The 22,163-nt window shown below is 45.1% G+C and overlaps 1 long non-coding RNA gene across 1 annotated transcript; it reads left to right on the top strand.

The window, feature by feature from the left end:
• Positions 1 to 3,225: 3,225 nt before the first annotated feature.
• Positions 3,226 to 4,911, top strand: LOC133271774 (uncharacterized). Its single transcript, XR_009744250.1, has 3 exons — positions 3,226 to 3,324; positions 3,684 to 3,849; positions 4,559 to 4,911. It is a non-coding gene; the product is annotated as an uncharacterized LOC133271774 (long non-coding RNA).
• The last annotated feature ends 17,252 nt before the right edge of the window (positions 4,912 to 22,163 follow it).

Here is a 22,163-nt window from a genome sequence, read left to right as displayed (position 1 = left end):
TTTGGAGCGTGATAAATGGCATGTTTTCAATGAACATTTAGCATTCCCAAAACCTGAATGGGACCGTTCAGGACCTATCTGCACAGGCATACAGAGCTTGTCTGGGGAAAGGACTTTGATGCTGGCTTAAGTTGCATCTGTGTGGTGGGGGTTGATCTGGCTGGATTGAAGCTGGCAAGATGTGGTAGTGAGACATGGCATCAGCAGCCAGCAGCTGTTCCCAAGATAGAATGAACATCTTCATCTTATCCCATAAAGGGTATAAATAATAACAGAAATAGCCACCTTGGGCATGAACCACTAGAGGTGAATCCGTTGCTCCTTTTAACAGTGTGTTTTGTGCTGTTTCCTTGGCTTCATCTGGGCTCTCATTCAGGCTGACCTTTACACTGAATCAAACGAAGTTGTGGCTTTTGCTCAGTATTTTTGTTGGTGTGACTGACTGGAATTTGAAGGAAAGCCCTTCAAAACAAGGCATGTTCCTCTGCAAGTTTTGTGATTTTAAATCTTGAGCTTGACCCACAAGGGGTCAAAAGACACATGCAGGTGAAAGGGAAGCAAAGGCACCTGTAAGGGTGCCTTTAAGGTCCCTGTCTCTTGTTAGTTTCCTGCCATGTTTCACTTGTTTCTGTGTGTGTCAGCTCTCCCCCACTCTTCCTCCATTCTTATCCTTTTTCATTTGCTCTTTACTTGTGTTTGATGTTTTCTTCCCTCCTTCATATCCCATTCTTGCCCTTCCCCTTTCTGCTTTGGAAAGCACTACTCCAACATCAGTGCATTTGTACCTTCTGGACTTGCACGGGATGGTGAAACGCCAGCTTCCCAGGGGTACCATCAGGAGACCAATGCCCCCAGCCTCCATGAGGCCCTGCTGTAGCATCCCATCTCCCATCTGGTAACACTTGCTTAAATGTTTTCTGCCTAAGCTCAAATACTTGAGAGGGGAGCCTTGTTTTAACTCCAGCCTCTATGCTGCTGCTCACCTTTCCCACATTGGTGAAGGCCACGCAGCTTTCCCTGCACTTGGGCTCTTGGAGGAAGAGCTGGATTTAGAAAGACAAGGTCCTGGCTTATTCCCAGGACTTAACTCTCATTCACCTTCTGGATCACCCCAAAACTAGGAGTTGGAGTAGCTCTGTGCAGTTAAATAGTGGCAGTAGATGTGCAAAATAGGCAGCACAGCAGTGAGAGCTGAGCCAGGCTGCCTGGTGGGGCTGCTGGGGGACCAGTGTTAACGCAGTTTGTTTTAGCAATGAAGCACTTACAGCTCATATTCTACCCCTTGTGCAGCAGGCCAGCTCTAGTTCTGCCTCAGTTCTTACCTCAAAGCAGAATTTCACAGCCAGCTCTAGAATTTCAGTTGCTTCCAGTTAAATACCCAGAATGGTTCTGGTTTTGAGACGTAAGCTGATGACAGTACATTTCAGAAATGCATGAGCATTCAGCATTTGTTCTGCTTGATGAGCTGCTTCTCCTGGCTCTGTGGCTAGAACAGATTAGCAAAACGCAGCTTAGCTACCCTTTCCATACCACTCTTGCCCTGTTCTCATTGCTTCAGAGGGTCAACCTTTCAGTTCAAGCCAAATCACTTTATTCTCATTCTAATTCCCATGAAAGAAATCTCAGATTTTCATTTCTAGTGCTTGTTAACAGGGACAATATTGATGGGGTCCAAGAGAAAATGCTTTGCTGGATAAAGCTGGATGCAGGGGGGTGAGAGGAGCAGAAACAGTAGTGAGGAGGGCAAACAAAGCAGTAAGGAGGGCAAACAAGGCAATGAGGAGGAGCTGGCGAAGCACCCGTAAGGAAGCGCTTTTGGGCTGATGGCTGGCCAGACCAAAGCTGGGAACTCTGAGCACAGAGGCTTGTTCAGTTCACTCTGTGTGTTGGGAAATAGGGGCCTTTTATGATCCTGGTAAATAAGCAGCGTGTGTCACATATTGTGTAACTCCATCATCCATTTGTTCTAAAAGGAAGGGAAAAAAAATCAGACAATAGCCAGAAAATCGCAAGCTGCTTTGTTCGTAGGATAAAATAACTGTATGGTACACCAAGCCAGCAAGCCTTTTAAAACAGCATAGGTTTCAAACCTGTACTCTGCAGCCCAGACATGGTGCACAGTAAGTTGCAGTGTGACTTACGGGAGGCAGCATTATTGCTCACTCTGGCGTCTGTCCCATCTCCTCCCATTTGGTTGCTCAAAGGCAGTGGTGGGGACAGCGTGTCACCCATAGGTTACACAGTACCTACAGGAACATCAAATGGTTCCAGAAATGTGGCTTCTGGGAGCAATCAGATTATGAACATTTCTGGGAACCAGGTCCCTGAGGATTTCCAAGGGAAGACTAAGCCACTTTATTCTTCTCAAGACCAAATGATGCAGGAGTGGAGCCAGCTGAGCACCTTTTCCCCACCTCTATCATAGTAAAGATGTCTAAGTTCTGTTATATATATTAGTGTAGCTCCTTTAGATTTAATTTAAGCCACATGACCTTGCATTTAGAGAGCCTGCCCTTGTCTATAATCTAATCAGCTCAGTCAAGAGGAATAGTTGGACAAGGATGAATGTGGGCCCAAGAGGCTGAAATTGGATTGTGTGCAATTGCATCTGTGGATTTATAGCAGAAATTTACAGCAGAAAGAGGGGATTTTTATCTTCTCAAGTGCCCAACAGGAGGGAAAGTTAATGGCTGCCACATTTATTGCACAAAATCTTGCAAAGACCCATTGAGTTGTGTCATTAGATGGATGGAACAAGCATCAGTGGGCCAATGAATTGGTTAATATACAAGTGGAAGAAAAATCTTGCTAAAGCCATTCTGTGTTGGTTGGTGGGACCGTGTCACGGTGGAATTCATAAACAAGACTGTAGGAAAATGTGAGGGATGGTTTTGTACCCTTTGAGGCCACTGAAATGAAGTTTTCCATAATGCATCTTGTACTCTGCTGCTGACATCGCTCAAAGCCATTTCAGTTCCTTCAGCCCTGTCAGGGACGTCAGACTGCTCACATCCCACCCTGGGCCCCCCTCCTCCTTCTGCCTTATCAGCATTACGCCTGGTCCTCACGACTGATCAGCATCCAGGGCTTTGTTTGCTGCATGGCAGAAATGATGCATTTGGCCCGACACGGGCCACGGGGAAGACGCACATACATCTTGTGATCTCAAATGGCAACTTCACTGCTGTTTACGTTCCCCTCCCGCTGTGCTAGATGCTGTACAAATCACCCTCAAAACCCAGACCCAGTGCCAGGAACTGAAATGTAAGGGCAGATAGTAGGGGACAGACATGGACAGAGAGAGAGATGCAAAGAAAGAATGAGGTGAGCTTACTTATTTTAACTTATTCCATGTAGACATTTGAGTTTGTGTATGAGCTTGTACGAGAAGTTTGTTTGTGCTGGCGTAAGGGCCTCAAATCATTGCATTCACATTTCCAGCTCTGGGTAGTAACATTTTGAATGTAAAATTAAGCAAATATTTTACTTTAAGTCACAAAACCCAAGTCTATTCACACTGGGTTTTGGGAAACCTTTATAAAAACAACATAACACGAGATTGCATCTGAACCGCTTGGCAGCCTGCCTCTAATGGCAACCAGGAGGTTTATTGTTGTGAATTAGTTATTTAGTAGAAGCTGAAAGTGTGACAAAATAATGACAAGAGGGTTTTTTATTTGCAGAAAGTCAAAGCTGATAGTTCTCAGCAGGAACACGCTGTACAATGTTAGAGCAAAGGCTGCACCAAGAGAAGCGCAAACATTAGAACCCAACTGGTGAGAAGTGAGAACAAGGAGAATAAACATGTGACAGGCATAAACCAGAAGAGCAGTCAGAAGACTTGTGATGGTAAAGGATTTCTTTATTCTATTCCATGAAAATCTTTCCTACTACCTTGTAATTGCATGAAGGAAAAACAGAGACAACTGAAGAAAAGGACCAAGAAAGAGACTTCCTCTGTTCTGGGTACCCCGAGTGCGCAGCTTTGCTCATGGACCCTGAGGGCATTGTTAGTGTGAGTCCTATTCCTTGTGAAGGAAGCAAGCTGGAGAAATAATGAGTTGGAATGAAGGGGCTGTTGGCACAATGTTATGATTATTTGAGGAAATAATGTGATATGAAGATTAGCACATAGGATAATAGCTATTGCATATAGCACTGTTTTATGGTCCATTCTCTGTTGCTTAACATTATTGCTCATTCTGTGTCAGGCACTATTAAACTGAGTTTTAAAAGGAGGCCCTTTGCCTTGCTCTAGTGTTGGCGCTTTGGTGTATTGTTAAGCCTTACAGTCAGTGTGTCTCCGTGCATAATGTAACACTTACTGGTTTGAACTGTAATTCGGTTTTATAATCTTTTACTACTGTGAGACATTGTCCTTTATGGAATTCCCATAACCTCAAACTCTATTTTCTCATAAAAACAAACCAAAACAGTTCTTCCCTGCCCTTTATAAATCAGGGTAGCCTATTGCCTCTCCACAGAGGACACGGACATCTCAGTGTCATCTTCTCACTGCAAATTAAGAATCTATATTCTCCTTTGATGTCTGTGGTAGGAAGGAAACCGCCTGTGGCTCAGCAGCAGTAAACTTGGGTGACACCAGTCTTTATGCAGACCTATGGGATCCTGAATGCAGCTGGCTCTTGTTGTTCACTTTCCTCTGCAAGGACTCAAACAGGGAGACCCCACGCTGAGGCCAGCCTCATTAGATGTCTCCAGTCCATCACAAAGCCAGATATGATGTTGCCACATATGGACCTGGTCCTGTGTAATGGCAGGAAAGATACTTGGGAGGTATAAAATCCAGTTAGAAACTCAGATATATTAATCCTTGCCACATAGCTATGAAGACCTTGCCAACTTAGAGAATCTGTGTATTTTTAAATAAAGCATACAATCTGCCTTTTATAAAGAAATAAACTCAAATAGCAGTCCTTTTTAGCTGCAATCAGTTCGGAGCCTCTGGGAGGTTTTGCATCTTAAAATAGTACAAGCTCAAGTTAAACATGTTAAATTAATACTTGTCCCTGCCCCTCTGACATCCCTGGTGCGCAGTGCTCTCCAGGAGTTATGTTGTCTCTGGTCCCACTCCAAACCCGCTATGGGCCACATTTTGCAGCATTGTGGTGTCTGTATGCAGAAGATCTTCAAGAGGGTGAAGAGAGGGTGCAGGTGAGCACCCATGCTGTCTGAACCCACCCTGGTGGCATGTGTAGGTCTTTCTTCTTATCAGGAGTTTTGGACCATCATGTCATTAGAGGTGCGTGTGATCTGGAGCCCCAGACCCTGATCTGGCCATTGGAGAAGACTATGTTACTAATACAGAATGGTGCCTGCAGTGTCAGCCCTGGACCAAATGCTTCTGGGACCGTAGGAAAGCTCAGAGTTGAGTCAGTCCTCATCAGGACAAAATGATGGATCAGTCCCTGTGCAGCCATTCCCTGGTTCAAGTCCAATTGTGGGTCCTTGAATGTGACTGCAGTGGGGTTTTTAATCCGCTGTCCCAGGCTGCTTGAAGACTACAGTTTAGGTTTCATGTTGGTCTTGTAAGCCAAGGGGCAAGGGATGAGCATTCAAGACCCACATTTTCTTTGGGCTGCCAGGCTCACTTAGACCCAGGTTCAAGGGGAGCTGTCCTCTTATGTGACTGCAGATCAATGGTGTTACTATCCTCCAGCATCCCAAGGGGATGGTGATGAACATGCACATTTGTGAGGGGTTGTCCAGAGAGAATTAGTCCCTGTTTTCAGTATTCAGCAGGCAGCTGTTTCCCAAAGGACAACATGGGGGTAATCCTATTTGCTGCTATCCGCATTTTCTCCTGCAGATTCAAGCTCCTGGGAACATCTTCACACAGAACAAATCTGAAAATACACTGCTTTCTCTGCTGTTGCCTGGGATGAGATGGAAGGAATACCTCATGTCCAGTGATCTGAGAGCTAAGTTTGGCTCTGTTTCCCCTTGCAAAATCTGTGCCAAAGAAACAGATCTTTGAGGGCATTAAGTTCTATTAGTCTTAAAAAAACATGTAGGGAGAGTGGCTATTTATGTTTGTGAGTGTCACCAACTGCTTGAATTCCCTGTTTACCTCTCTGCTGGGGCACCATATTCCCAGTCTCCATCTCACAGCTGGCAATGGTCTGGTGGGGACAGGTCATGCCTTATTGGCATAAGTCTCAGGACCTTGGCACACGCAGCAGCCTAACACTCCTGCTGGGTCTGCAGAGGAAGTACGGGCAGAGATGGAGTTCTATTTGTTTGGGAAGCACTCAAACACCAGGGAGATGAAGGCAGCACAAGCACCTAGGTAAATAGAAAAGCCTTTGCTAACAGGGAGCAGTAATGCCTGATGAGTCATTCTGCTGCCCTGCAGTGTTGTTATCACTTTTGCATTGTGCAATCAAAACCTATGAAGTTGGCAATAAAAGTAATGAGCGATGAGATGAATCAGCCTCTGCCTGGTTATGCAGGAGGCAGCTGTGCTTTAGAGATACTCTGTGGATTGTAGGGGGTTGCTTTCAAAGTGAAATTCCAGATTATCCTATTTCTTTTGAGCTTCAAGGAGATTCAGACCTTGGTTGGGATGCCTCAGTGTGGACCTTTCCTTAATTAAAACTGTATCTAGTGTCTACTGTGAATAATGTCTCCTGTTTCTCCATGACAATGTGCCTCTAAGGGTTAATGAGGCACAGGAAGAGACCACCTAATTCGTTCACCACTGCAGTATGAACAGCCTGAAACTGCTGTGGGCTAGCAGCTCCTCTCCTCCACATAATGAGCTGTAACTCAATATATATAAGCAGCCATAGGGGATGTTCTTCCCTTATCTGACTCTGAAAACACATAGTGTAAGGTAGGCTTTAAGGGATAAAACCTTTCACCAAAATGGGATCCCTCTTCCTCCACCCTTCCACCCTTTTTAGTACTGACCCTGAGATGAACTTTATTTAGACGAGTCTCTGCTCATATCCACTTGTCTTTGCCTATTGGGATTTTGGACGGGTTCATGATGAAAGAGACCATTTCTGTCAAAGAAACTGTGCTTCCTGCATATTTCTGGTTCTTACTGAAAGTTTTCTTTTCCTGTGGGATTTCTGGAGCTGTGCTTTAAATGCAGGTATTCAGCTTTGTTCAAGGTAAACACAGAAGCAGCAAGAACACGCTTCAGCCCTGAGCTTTTGGAGCTTCAGCCACCATTTATTCTAATAAATGTCACTTTCAGTAAAGAGAAGCCAAACCCAAATCTCTGCAAGACCAAGTTTGTATCCAGCCTTCACGGTTCAGTCCTGCTCTTGTATGGGCTGGCTCTCACTGCCACTGAGCTGAGAGAGATCCAGCTTTGAATGCAGGCCTAATGTCTGTGGTTTGGGCCCATGTCACATTATTAGTCATATCCTCATCATATCACTGGTTTTGGTCAGTCACTTCCATTTAGAGAATGGATTTCTCATATCAGTCTCCATCTCTTATCCCAGTTGGTAATGACTCTACCCCAGCATTGGCTCCAACTTCAGTTACTGACAAATATACATAGGTATTCACATTCCTTTAAGCTGCTTACTTTCAAATATCCTGTCTTCTTCTCCATCAGCCATCTCAGTTGTCTTTAGCAGGTAACTCTATACGTGTGCAAGACAATGGTGGATGTTAGCTTCTTTTCTCTACCTCATGTCACTCCATCATTATGGATGGAGGTTTTCTTCTTTCTCTATCCAGCCAGGGTCCTACTCTTTCACTCCTTTTTACCCATGTTTTTGCAGCTCAGCTCTACAAGGATTCTCCATTTGCTGCTTCACTTCCCTACACTGCACAGGAGCTTGCTTCTTTCCTCCTCCATACCCACTGCTCCCCTAACTACTGGTGGTGAGATGAAGAGTGGGCTGGGGAGCAGAGATTTTTCATTTCTTCATCTGTCTTTTGGAACTGAAAATACGTATAAGAACTGTTTAGTGAGCCACAGAAGCCTTTGCAGACTGGTGGAATTACGTATTGAATGTGAAATGAATCTTGGTTCATGAAGGAAAGGTTTTATATGTCCATTCAAAAATACAGATGTTCCTCCAGCAACGCTCGGTATCACTGGGTTCTTTATCAACAGATAGAAAACACATGTGCCTTTCTATTGGCAGGAAGTCATGAGATTTTTTGTCTCTAGTAGCTGAAAGAGCAGCACTTCTTTGTGTTTACAGCTCCCTAATACACCCTATAACTGGCTTCAGGACCTTAACCCAATGAGTGGGAGAGGGAAGGTCATTACTTGTCACAGAACACACAATGAATCCTTTCAGCAGCACAGAAGAACCAGAAGACACAAGGCAGCAAAATCTGCCTTGACTTCATATAGGTTTGGTGGGACAACCACAACATTCTTCCTTTCTTACTTTGGTGCTCCCTAACCATTTCTTTCTTTTCCTTTGGCTTCAATTAATATCAAAAATAAAGCATAAAAAAGCTCCCAGAAATAGGTCTTTTAAGATAATGGGAGATGATTACAACACGAAAGCCAGTGGCAAAGAGAGGTCATCTTCAGCCTCAGACAAAATTAACTGCACAAGACTGTATGGTTCAGTGGGTGGACAGTTGAACTTTCTACCTTTCACAGGGCTCTACCAGACACTACTGAAAGCCACTGGAACTTGTTTTATCTGCCTTTGGCTATTAAAAAATAAGCAGTTTGACCTTTTAGGCTTCCACTCTAGGCAATGGAGAAAGGCACCTTGAAAAGACAATTCAACCTAGATGTTTCTAAGCTGCTCTCTGAAGGTAACCACAAATTGTCTGTAGAGGAACACAAAATTACTAGTCTAGCCTTGATCTTTAGTTTTTAGATGGCTTAAACTTACTCTAATAAATCCTGTTTGTATTGCCCAGACCTGTAGTGACCCAAAGTTTCTGCTGCCTTATGGCTGGTTTGATGGCTTTGAATTGGCAAGTGTTGCAGTGGATCACATCACAAAAGTCCTTCTTTGCTGCTGGTCCCATTTGAGCAGCATGGACACCAGATTAGCTATTTATTTGTGTATAGGACAGTTCAGTCCAGGGAGTACAGATGCAAAATGGGATACACCAACTGGTCAGTTGTCAGTGTTATTTACCTGGTGTGGGCAGACTGTGTCTGCACCGTTCAGTGGTGTCCACATTTTGGAAATATGATGGAATCATTTTTATCACTTACTCTAAGGGCTGACAGATCCGTCTGCCTTGTACCACTCCTGAAGCAAGGGAGTTGTTCTAGTATGGTGGCTTTTGTAAGGGTTATTTGCAGCTCAGATGCCATGAACAGTGTGATAGTTCCTCCATAAACACCATCACGAGGTGCTTGTGACAGAGCTATGAACTGTGCAGTGGTCCTCCAAGTACGAACTTTGAAGCCTAAACCATTGCCATGATCTTTTCTATGCCCTTACACAGCCTTGGTGAGGTAGCATGGGCAATATATGAGACGTGTGGGACAAGTATAGATGTGCGCAAACAAACCAAGCCTATCTCCTGAAGACATGGAGGTGGTGCGGCCTTTCGAGGAAGATGCACCCTTAGTTTTGCTCTCATCTCTCACAGGAGGCTGAACAGGAGGCTCATGGGGTCAGGGTGGGCTGAAGGAGAGTGCTTTCAATGGCCAATAGGTCCCTAGCAGCCAATATGAACATGCTTGGGAATCTGTGAGGCTGCTCATTGTGTGCCTTTGCAGCTGCCCTTCTCTGGCATGAAGTCTACACCCTCCTCAAATAAACAGCTTTTTAAAGAGAGCTGGAACAAAAGTACCAGAGAGAAGCATCAAGGAAAGCAGCAAGTAGCAACAGAGGCTGCAGAGAGACGAACCCGCTAACCACCATAAGTAGATAAAAGGAGATGCTTTCTTCATACTGTCAACTGAGTAAATAGCTCCATTGTCACTGGGGTGTTATTTGTGTAATCCCTTGGAGTGAATACTGTTTCAAATCTGCTTGTTTTTACATGCAACCACACTTCCTGCTGCTGCTCTCAGCACTGCAGTGCACAGGCCTGCCAGCAGCCCCGTTTCAGAAATGGGAAGTTCTCCCAAACTGTGTTCTCCCTCTTTGGGTTCAGGGTCAGGCAGGCAGGAGAGGGTTATCGTGGGGGACTTGGGGGTGCTGGTTGATGAGAAAATGAACATGAGCAGTCAGTGTGCTCTTGCAGGCCAGAAAGCCAACCGTATCCTGGGCTGCATCAAAAGGAGCGTGACCAGCAGGTCGAAGGAGGTGATCCTGCCCCTCTACTCTGCTCTCCTGAGACCTCACCTGGAGTATTGTGTGCAGTTCTGGTGTCCTCAACATAAAAAGGACATGGAACTGTTGGAACAAGTCCAGAGGAGGGCCACAAGGATGATCAGGGGACTGGAGCACCTCCTATATGAAGATGGGCTGAGAAAGCTGGGGCTGTTCATCCTGGAGAAGAGAAGGTTGTGTGGAGACCTCATAGCAGCCTTCCAGTATCTGAAGGGGGCCTATAGGGATGCTGGGGAGGGACTCTTCATTAGGGACTGTAGTGATAGGACAAGGGGCAATGGGTTAAAACTTAAACAGGGGAAGTTTAGATTGGATATAAGGAGGAAATTCTTTCCTGTTAAGGTGGTGAGGCACTGGAATGGGTTGCCCAGGGAGGTTGTGAATGCTCCATCCCTGGCAGTGTCCAAGGGCAGGTTGGACAGAGCCTTGGGTGACCTGGTTTAGTGTGAGGTGTGCCTGCCCACAGCAGGGGGGGTGGAACGAGATGATCTTAAGGTCCTTGCCAACACTAACTATTCTATGATTCTATGATTCTATCTATAAAGACCCATCCAGTTTGGCCAGCACTAATGCAGCCAAGATGAGCAAGCAGGAGCCAGCTCCTTGGCCATGCCTGTGGGGACATGGTACAGGGGACATCCTCATCCCCCAGCAGCGAAGAGCACATCCTGGAAGCTGTCACATTTGGCCATGCCACCCAGTGCTGCTTGGAGCTGCCCTGGAGCAGGCAGGTGGTGAAAGGAAAGCGCACAGAAAGGGGGATCCCATCCATGTTAAGTGTGGTCCATTCCTGTAACATGCCTATTCCACACTGTGGAGCTCAGCTCTGGAGGACAGAGAAGATCTTTAATGTTGAGCTGTGATTTTTCAGCAAAAAATGAAGTCTTAGTAGCGGAGGCACAAGTCAATGGAAGCCTCTGACTAAAGCACCAGAGTGCACCCTTTTACTCAGTCAATATGATGTCAATAAAAGAGGCAATTGCAAGCAAATCTGCACAAATTTGATAAAGGGTCTTTTTCACTGTATGTTGTTAAACTGGAGTAGACGTGTTACGCAACTTAGACTTAGTTTATATTGACTTACTAGAACTCACTGAGGGTACAAAGAGCTACGTACCGCTGTTTGATAGAAACCAGTTATAGAAAAACACAAAATTTGAGCAGTGTAATTAAGCGTTTTTCTCTAACAGCAAGCAAACCATTGAACATTGTGTGGAGGTGAATAGACACTAACATGACACATCAGCACTTGTCCCATTAAATTTGCACAGGGATAATGGGGTCTGTCTGTCTATCCTCAAACTGGGGGACAGCTTCAGATGTTATCTCCAAGGAGAGGTGGGATTTACAGGTTGCATGAAAGGGAATTAAGAACACCATGGGAAAGACTTGGGAGTAGAATGACCCAAGGCAACTGGTGTGGTGGGTAGCTTACGTGACACTCTCCAAGGAAAAGTCCTCCTGGTACTGTCTTTAGGAAAGCATGTGTGCTCTGCAATACCCCATATCACACTGTGCCTAATAGTTGGCATCCTTCTCCCAAAGGAGGCATCTTTCAAGTGTCTGAGTGACCTTGGAACTGGTTCCTAATTGGATTCATACATGTGCTCCCCCAAGGCACTCTGACACTGCTCAAACCCATTCACTCGCCTTGTGGATCATTAAACCCCTTTGCTACTAACATTGATAGTCCCAGAAGGTTTCTTTGATGTCTGTTTGGATATAAATCCTGAATTATTTTATAAATAAACATCTGGATGAAATTAAAAATAAATCTCATAAAAATAAGTCCTGTTTGCAGGCACAAAACTGCTTTTGAGCAAGATTTTAGAGTTTTTTCTCTCCCACAAAACCAGAGGTGGAAAAAAAAAATCCTTCCCCAGCCTCTGTTTTCCATTTAGAGCTCAGCTACAAACTCTAAAGTGTCAGGTTCGTCTTCTGCACAGACACACTGAGAAGGCTTTTTGATATGCGCCTTGGCTTGACTGCTCCAAGCAACAAATCCAGGCCCTTTTCCCCATCTGATCCGTGGTAAGCAACCCAGGATGCTTGTGTGGGTTGGTGATGGGCTCCTGATCCCATTTTCAGTGGCAGTAGTCAGCATTAGGTCTGGAGCAAACATCCATCTTCCTGCCCTTCAATGAGCAGACCCATGAGATCTCGTGCTCAGTTCAAGGCTCATGTTGATGTGTCCCTCCTCACTGTGTCTCTTCCATTTGCTGCAGCCTCTCTCTTGCCATGTGGCTCCATATGCTGTGCAGCTGGCTAGCAGATGATGAGCAGCATCTGGCACGTGGGTTTTCAGAGCAGAAGAAAGTGGTTGGTAGGGACAAGCTACATCAAGGGGCATTAGGCTTAAAAGGAGCCCTGAGGTGGGACCATTCCTTGGCCAAGTGTTGTGGCTCCAAATGACCCAATAGGTCAATATGTCTTTCAGCCCATGACAGGTGCTAACACTATCTTATGCACTGTAAAAGAATTTACTTCAGAGGTTTGTACAGTGTTTGTGGTGTTCTTGTGATTGATAACACACTGGAGACAGAAATCCCTTCTGGAGGCACATGGTCTTCATAAGCACTTTGAGATCCACAGAGCTGTCTGGCAAAGGAAAGGGAAAATGGAGACTGATGGGAAGACATCTTTCTACATGTCTGGTGGTCTCTACCTTGCCTCTGAATGTGTCAAGCCCAGGCTTGCAGGTAAAACAAGCAAGGGTGCTCCACTGCCAAAGGCTTCCTGCCTGCACCCCAGCTCCACCCACCTTCTCTCCAGCACTCACTGCCTTCGGAGACCACTCACCATCAGTGCTGCCTCTCCACTTCCATGGTATCAGTATGCTGAGCTGCTCCAGAGACAGCTGCCCTGTTTGCTTGCACTCTTTATCTCACATGTCCAGGCACATCTTCTTTGTTGTCCCTCCTCTGTTATTTTAATCTGGAAAGAAGGAGATCAAATATTATCCATTTACCAGCTTTTCCACAGTGAATAAGCATTCCTCAGGTTGTCCCCAGGGACCCATTATTCCAGAACACTGCAGCTCTTTCAGTCTATTTCCACAAATCCTTTTGAAAGTGGGTCTGAGTTATCAGTATTCCCAGTATCGGGCATTCAGGAATAATGAACCAGGACCCCAAAGTCAAGAGATTAGCTTTAAAATAGAGAGTGTTTAGGTTTCTTATAAAAATGGGCATTTGGCATTCATTTTATTTACTTTTTGTTTCAAAATCTTTGGCATATGCTCAAGTCACACTTTCAAGCTTCCCCCCCCATAACTGTTAAAAACAGAAGCTGGCACTCTCAGGAGCCGATTCCCAAGACTGGAATCGATTCCCAAGACTGGAGCTAGAGCTTGTGAAACTGGAATTCAGGGATAATCATGATAAAATCGCAAGAGCTGGGACCACTGAGTTAAGTATGGTAAGAACTGATTGCTAGGAACATCAAGATTTTGATTTCTACTTGCATTTAAACCTCTTTAATCTGCGGGCTCAATCCACCTCTGAATAGTACCAAACCTATCTTTTAACAGGCTTAACCCTCTTAACTAAGTCATGTTCTGGCCATATGCACTTTTACAAGCTTTATTTCTCTCTTCAGAGCCCATGAGCAAGTATCAGTGTTACTGTGCTCTGCACAGTGATGATTTGGGTAGCTGTCAGATCCAGATTATTGGACAACTGCATTTAGATGAAGCCAGTTCCCCTGACCTTCTAATGGAAGATGCCTGTACACAAGGTGGGTCTGTAAGCTCCTTTTGTAGTTGATGGAAATGAGGGTTCAAGTCAGTGGCCAACACACTGACAACTGAGGTGCTCTGAGTAGCCACATCCCACCCAACTACTACAAGCTACTCCAGAAGGAAACACTCTTCCATTAGATCTCTACTTGCCCATGTTTTCTGGTACCATGTGGTGCCTTAGCTAAACTTGGGTATCTCAGCAGGTACTTGTGAGACCCTGGAAGAGGCTGCCCAAAGAGGTGGTGAATGCTCCATCCCTGACAGCATTCAAGGCCAGGTTGGATGGGGCTTGGAGCAACCTGGTCTAGTGGAAGGTGTCCCTGCCCACGACAGGGGGTTGGAACTGGATGACCTTAAGGCCTTTTCCAACCCAGACCCTTCTATGATTCTATGGGCAGCAAACAGATTCTCAAGCCAAGAGGTAACTGAAATGATGAACTTGACATCGTCTGGAGAGCTGCTCAGCTGGCAAGGTGTAGACCCTAAGCTGGGTTTCAGTTACATATCTTTAATCTTAATCAAGCCTTGCTGTTACACATGGCCAGTACTCCCAAATTGTACTCCCAAAGTGAGTAGAGCTGACCTAGCAGAGCTGTTTGAGTGCTGCACCAAGAACTCCCGTAAAACCCCATCACTTCTTGTGAACAAGACCCCCCAGCCTGCAGCATTAACTCTTCCAGTTGCAAAATGCCTATGTTGTAATTCACCTGCCTCTAAATCTGTATCAGTAATGCTTGCAATCCTTTTCTAATTATATTTCTTCTGTCTCCCCTTTACAGTGACATTTCTGGCGATCTGAGTTTTGGGGAGGAGCCCAGCTCTTGGCAATGGTTTTTGCAACACTTTTTTTGGCAGTTACTGGGAATCGAACCTTGCAAGAAGCTTTTTGGCAGAAACCTGAAGTGAAAATCACCCTGCTGCTCAGGATCAGAGGTGACAGAGAAACACAGAGCAGCACATTTACCGTGTTGACACAAACACCCAGTACAGCTCTTCACCCTTCTGTCCCATTGCTATGGGGGCAAGCAGAAATAGGGCTGTTAGTGCTGTGATTGCTGCATGACCGAGTTCTGCAGCAGCATTGCAGGGTTTGTAGCTCACCAGATCTAACCCCTGCCTTCCCCTGCTATCAGGAGCAGCCATGCCGTACAACCCCTTTCAGAAACTGGACTAACTCCACCTTGAAAGCAGTTTTTTGAACTCAGTCCTCCTCCTGGAAGGCTGTTCCAAAACTTCATGCCTCTGAGGAGAAACCTCATTTCCAGCTCTGTGGTTACTGTATTCCCATTTGTTCTTATGCCAACATTCTCCTTTAAATTGGGTAGATCTTTTTGCTCCCATCTCACATTTACCTCAAGTGAATCTATAGAGTTTGTACTGCTAGTTGCGCTGGATAAGGTTATGTGTTTGATCTCATTGCATTAAAATGGATCTCCATTCCCTTCTGCTTCCCAGCAGTCTTCCTTTACACCTCCATATATTTGATTTCATTTTCTTGAACATGACTTGCCAGAAGCCTACACTGTTCTTCAGGTACCATTAATGCTTCTCCCTTCCCATTGGAAGTGCCCTAGCAGTCTTATTTATCTTGTTCATAGACTTATGTTAATGAGCTATCCAGCTGACTAATACACCCATGTTTTTCTCCTAGTATATGATTTTCATCTGATTTAAAGAAACATGTAGAAGTTTGTAAAGATTTTTCTTTCCTCTGAGTGTAGGACCTTGAATTCTGTATAATCACTTTTCTGCTTCTCTTGCTCCTGTTCTCATGGTGATTTTAATCTTCCTGAATGATACTCATCTGCTATTACTGACACTCCCCTCTGACATTGTGACATTGGGATATTTCATCAACACTTCACCTTTATTGAGATTATTAATGAAATATTCAGTAAGAACAGTTCAAAGGCACCTCTATGAGGAGCCCTCCTAATGACCTTCCTCCCTGCAGATGTTGCGTCTTACAGGACTACCCTTTGCCTTCCCTTTCATCAGCTCTCTATTCTTTGCCTAAGCCCCATTTTTCCCAGCTTAAATAAAGAATTTTCTTGTGGCATTGTACCAAATACTAGATCCACTGCAGATCCCTGTGCAGAAAATAGTTGCATCAGAGGAAGATAATCGAGTTCATCTGGCATGACTTTCACAAATTCTAATGCTTTTTAATCCATTTTCCATCTATGTCCCCATTTTTAACGATTCTTTCCATGCAGTTTATTTTCCTGTCTAAGGCTATAGCTGTGAAGCAAGCAGGTTGCAGCTGCCTGTATTACTTTGCTTTTCCCTCTTGAGCAAAGGTAGTACGTTTGCTTTTACTCCCAGCTTGACTAATTTACAAAGGTCCTTTGCTCTGCCCCTGCAGTTTCAGTTGTTGGCTCTTCCTGCCTTTAGACATAGAGAATGCACCACAGATTTTAAGTACCTGGTAGGTTTTAAATGCTTTTTTTTCTAGATCAGATGTGATCATTTCTGTTCTCACATTCCTGTGTTACCTTTTTCCCTCCTGTGTTCAGCATCATCCTTTTCTAAACTACAGCAAAGTATTAATTTCATTCAGTACTTTCAATATTCCTTGCACACAGGTCCATTTCTTTCAATTGCCTTTTCATTTCAAGAACTCACTTATTTGTTTTAATGACCTCTCAAGGTCTGCATCAACCTTTTTTCTTGTAATTTCCTCTTTATCCTTTCTCTCTGTAATACCCGTTTTCTGTGCTGCAGTGAATCGTCTGGCACCTTTTATGTAAAGAAATTTCAGGTTTCGTTGATGTTCAAGTCCTTGAGCAAACTTCGTCAGTTCCCTTTGAAATTAATTTGCCCTTTTGAAATTGCGAATTTTCTGTTACTTTTTTTAATTTACTTTCCCATGCAATTCAAACTATTCTGTTCCTTTTACTCTACCCAAAGATGCATTTATGGACTATGTTCTTTGCCATTATTTAGCAAGAAAAAGGCTAGATTAGCATTGCCTTTGGGTGATTCAATCATCATGTCATTAAAAGCCCCCCGCTGGCTCTCACTGCCAGGAATACCCAGAAGCCACTGTTGCTGGTAGCATTTGTTCTTACATCTACATGTAAAAATGGAAAAATCCACACACCACCACCTATCCTTGGTAGCCTTTATCTCTCTAATAGTTTCCAAAAATCTTTGCCTGTAACTGTAACGTTACCCGACAATTGGAAACTGATTGATGGTACCAGTGGGAAATATTCTTTGTGCTCTGATGAGAATGCGGAGAGATGCTTAGGCCATTTGATGGATTTCTAGGCCATTTGCAATGAATTATGGGCAAAAAAAGCAGTATTACTTCTGTGTTCTGTATTGTCAAGATAGAAGCTGGGGGGTAGAAAACCAGAAGGGTGGTGCTGGGGACTGCATGGATGGTAAATTAAAAGGACTGTCTTCAGGGTAGTTTAAACTGGTAAGCACCTACAGATGATGTGCTTTGAAGGAGTAAACCCACTGCTTCTTCTCCTCGTCAGCATTATGGGTGCTCTGAACTGCTCTGATGAGGTTTCTCTGAGACAGACCCACAGGAGTGAGTCATGCTGCATGTAAAACACTCCATCATTCAACTTGTTTAAGGTACAAGACGTTTGAAGCAGCAGGCTGGGGCATATGGAACCAAAGCGCAGATTTACATCAACGCTACTAAGCGTGAGCCTGCCTTCACTTGGAGTGCATGGCCAGAGTCTTGCAGAAATCATGTAATAGAAAATTACATAATTAGGAAATTAATCCTCCTCACTGTAAAACTTTCTCAAGAAGCTGCCACAGACCTCCCGGTGCCTGAAGGATCAGTTTACTTCCAATGGGACTTAGGCAGCCCCATCATCACCATGCCCTGGGAAATTTCTTCCTTAGGGCTTTGCTGGCTGAAGCAACAGTGTGTCGTGCCACCCTGTCAGCAGAGATGTCCCAAGAGCTGCTTTCCCAATGGCCTGTGCCTGGGCAGAAGCTGCCGGGCTCAGCCTCCCACCCTGTCCCTGCATTGCTGCCATCTGCTCCCTGACATCCCACTGCCTCCCTGCTCCTCCCTGAGGCTGCCTAGGAGCTCCTGTGTGGATTCAGAGGTACAAAACAGATCAGATAGGTCTTGTGTGTGATGGCATCTGCATTACCCACAGCATGGTGACTGCCAGTGCATGGGCTCAAGCATGCCGTGTCCCCTGTCTCAGATGGGGCTTTGCTTCAGCCTTGCTTTATTGCCACAATTCCTCATCCAGCTGAGGTCCTGCTGCTGCCTTGTCCCAGTTTTCATCCTGTGGTCAGAGATTAGGTGTTTTTAGAGGTTTATGGACTAATGACCTCCCAGACCTTCTACTTCCATTTTATGGGTCTGATGGAATCATTTATTTTCCACTGAAATACACTTACTGCACAGTACAGGAGCAGGACTGCACAGAGCCCTCAGCCACAAACAGTGTCAGATCTTTCACTCCAGAATGGGCTCTTTTGTGACACTGAAATACACATATGTATAAAAAAGAGTAAATGCATCCTAGTGTAATGAGTGAGTGAAACACAACGTCAGCAAAAAGACAATACAGGCTTTTGATTTGCATCAACGGGAAACACAGAAGTAGTTGTACGCAGTAGGCAGATCATAACTCGCGTTGGAGTAAATAACACAGATATTGTTCTGACCTTGTGTGGAGTTTTGCTGCTTCAGTAAAAAGTCTGATCGCTGCTGACCATTTGTTTCAAAGGGGAATATGATGTGTATAAGGATGTTTTTTGGAGTAGAGGATGAATTCATGGTCTTCTTTATTCTTAATGTTGCAGGTAGCATGATATTTAAAAGACTTAAGATAAAACTCTCGTTACCTCCACTCTGCAGCAGATGAGAGAGTGATTTTTTTTCCAGAGTATTTGGTCACGAGCATGGATCCTCTCACGCTGGGTGCTGTATGGAAAAGGAACGTGTGCCCATCCTTAGAGGGTCATTGCATGCGCCAAGACCCAGTGGAGAACAGAAATGTGCAGGGGAGCACAGAAAAAGTGACAGTTCTGCCTGGTTGAATAGCGGTGACCGTGGCACCACCAAAACCTTCAACACATCGGAGAAAACAACTCCCTTTTTGATGTTCCCTCCCAAATTAGTTTGATGTTTCAAGACAGGGTCGTCCTGTGACAATCCTGAGCCCAACAGAGAGATCAGGGATCATCCAATGATCTAACAAGTGCGCTTGGATCCTACATCACTTTGCCACTGAGGATCATTAACCACCCAGCCTGGTACCCACACAGGTTTGGGAAGCAGGGATGTCACCAAAGGCCACAGCCTCTTGCTGGTGGTCCACCCATTCACAAGGCAGACCCCTGAAAGAGGGAATGCTGGTGTATTGGCATGAGCTGGAAAGCAGCTAAACCTGTGCTTCATCGCTCCCCTCCTCATCTGCTTCCTGCCCCAATCCATGGGTGCAGCACAGCAGCACTCCCCTCAGCCTCCTCCCACTGACTAAATGTAGAGATATAAACTTCCTCATGGCAGAAGAAGGAGCTATTTTGACCATCTCAACTATTTCAGAAGGAGCAGGATTGCTCCTCTATTTCCCTATTTCAGTCTCTGTCTGAGTACAGGGGAAGTAGCTGGTAGCTCTCCACTTTTCAGCTCTTATGAGCCCCTCAGCTGTGTGGGATCACCACTTTCTGCATACATGGGTACTCCACCATATGTGAAAGAGTGCATAGAATTGGAAGGGTTGTGAGTGAACATCTTGAGGAGAATCAGTTCGGTCCCACCAGCTCCTAGCATTGGAGCTGCACCTTCCCTAAGGCCCCAGAAATTAAGATGTTCAATGGAGGCTAAAAGAGAGCAGCTCAAGGGCTGCTTCACTGGGTACATTACCCCCTTCCCTTCTACTGCCTTTGGACAGTACACCCTGGGAATAATTTGGGAAAGTGGTAGCACATGTTCAGCAACTTTCCTCTTACATCTTTTAGTTATCCAATAGGAGTCTGGAAAGCTGTTGACTCGTGGGATAACGAATGATGCCACTGAAAACTGTAGGAGATCAGGGTCACGACCACGTAAGGAACCTGAATGTGCACAGGAGCATGGAACCTGATGAGACGCATCTCTGGGTCCTGAGGGATGTCTCATCCCTGGCAGGGCTCAAGGCCACGTTGGACGAGGCTTGGAGCAACCTGCTCTAGTGGAAGGTGTCCCTGCCCATGGCAGGGAGTTGGAACTGGATGAGCTTTAAGGTCCCTTCCAACCCAAACCATTCTATAATTGCCAAGGCGGGGGGGGGAGATCCAACCATCCCCCTGTGCTGCCCCTAATAACCATTAATAGTGACAGCCTGAGGCAGAAAATCAGAAGAGGGCAAGCAAGTCAGATTAATCCTCAAAATACTGGTGAAGAAGAGGCAACGTCCATTACCCACAGTAAACCAGCGCTATCTTTTGTTGTTCAAAAAGGATGGATTCTGCTTTGAAGCACCAGAAAATGACTGGAAATGAGCCAACTAAACCTTTGGTCTGAACTTGCAGAGCTATTCCTGTGCTACATGTTGATGGTGCAAGAAAATAAGACCGACATCTCATTCCACTTGGACTTCTGAATAGCTGAAGTGTAACATATCCTGGGTGTCATTTAATTAGGCTCATTTCCACTAAATTACTTAGTCATTTAGTGGAAATATCAGGGAGAAGTGAAAAACAGGGAGAAAAATAAAAAAATATTTGGTGAGTGGAATTTTTGGATGAAAACTGGAACTTTTTAGGTTTGCGCGAAATTGGATGCCTCAAGCTCTGAGTCTCTTCTCAGTTGCCTCCCTTGGGCTGCATCACCTACAGGACATGAAGGATTTTCCTATCACTGCACCAGAACATACACTCAAAGTTGTTATTGGAAGCTCAGCTTATAGAGAAAACCAAGGGCCAATTGGTAATCAAAGTGAAACAATCCTAATAAATCAAGTTGTCATTTCCCAATTGAAATCATTGGGCTTTTTATCAGAATTGTTTCTTTTGCAGGCACTGGGTTTTTAAGGAAAAAATAGCATTAAGCGAGCATTTTTACCTAAAGAGAAAACTTCTGTTTAGGTGAAAACATGAATTTTCTTTGGAAAAGGCAGTTGATTGATCAAAAGAAGAGGTGGCATCTCATCATAAACCCTTAGTCCTCAACATTCTCCCTAAGCAAGCCAGTTTTACTGACATGGGCCATCAGGGAAAAAAATCTCTTTCTTCGTTATTTCTGAAAGGACAGTCATTATGAGGTCAGATGGAAATCAGGCCTTTCCCACTTCAGTTATATTGGATTTCCACAGTGGAATGCACCTTAGGATGCATTTGCAGTTTGAGCAGGTACCCATAACAGCACATGCCCCATTCACAAGAAACAGACTGCCCCATTGCCCAGCTAAGGGATTTATGAAGTGTCCATCATCATAAAGTGCCCAAGTACCATAAGCTTGGGAATTGCCCCCATTTTCTTTCCATTGCTTAAAAGAACACCCAAGGGGAGGTGCTGCATGGGGCACAAGCAAGAGGGCTGCCAGGAGGAGGTGGCATGAGATGGCAGAAGGTGACAGGAGAAGGTGACAGATGGCCAAAGACAGTTATGTTGCTTATGCAAGACCTTAAATCCCCTCCCAGACATCAGCTTTTCAGGTCCAGAGAGCTGTGGATGGAGTCTCTGCCCACATTTACTGGTTTTAGCTCTTCTTGCAGCATGGAACACAGTACCTCAGGAAGTCCGAGGCACCAGCAGCAAGGGCAAGGGGGCAAGAAGTCAGTGGGATGGAATGAGGTGCTAAAAAACCAGGGTGCAAGAGACGGGATTGAGAAATAACAGCCTCTGAGTGGGAAGTGACAACAAAATGACCCCACTGAAGCTCAAAAGGCCCTGGGTCCCACACAGTGCCAGCTTTTCAACCTAAACCTCTGCTCCTGGTGCAGCATCGCACGGAGATGTAAGCTCCTTAGGTGTAAGCTCTTTGGTGGAGCCGGGGCCAGTGCTTGGCCCCAGGCACAGCAGTGAGTTGAGGCACCAGCTGTGTGGCTGTGCCAGACCTGCAAGTGGGCACAGGCAGTTTTAGGGTTTGTTCTGTGAAAGCACCAGTTTGCTGGTGTTAGCAGGTTCATCAGGGACTGTAGCAACAGGACAAGGGGTAACGGGTTCAAACTTAAACAGGGGAAGTTTAGATTGGATATAA

This window comes from Pezoporus flaviventris, unplaced genomic scaffold, assembly GCF_033815535.1.
Source record: "Pezoporus flaviventris isolate CSIRO_AGI_PZ_B2104156 unplaced genomic scaffold, CSIRO_AGI_Pfla_v1 ptg000025l, whole genome shotgun sequence".
Lineage (NCBI taxonomy): Eukaryota > Metazoa > Chordata > Aves > Psittaciformes > Psittacidae > Pezoporus > Pezoporus flaviventris.
Note: the sequence above shows the minus strand (reverse complement) of the source record. Positions and strands in the feature narration are given on the sequence as shown.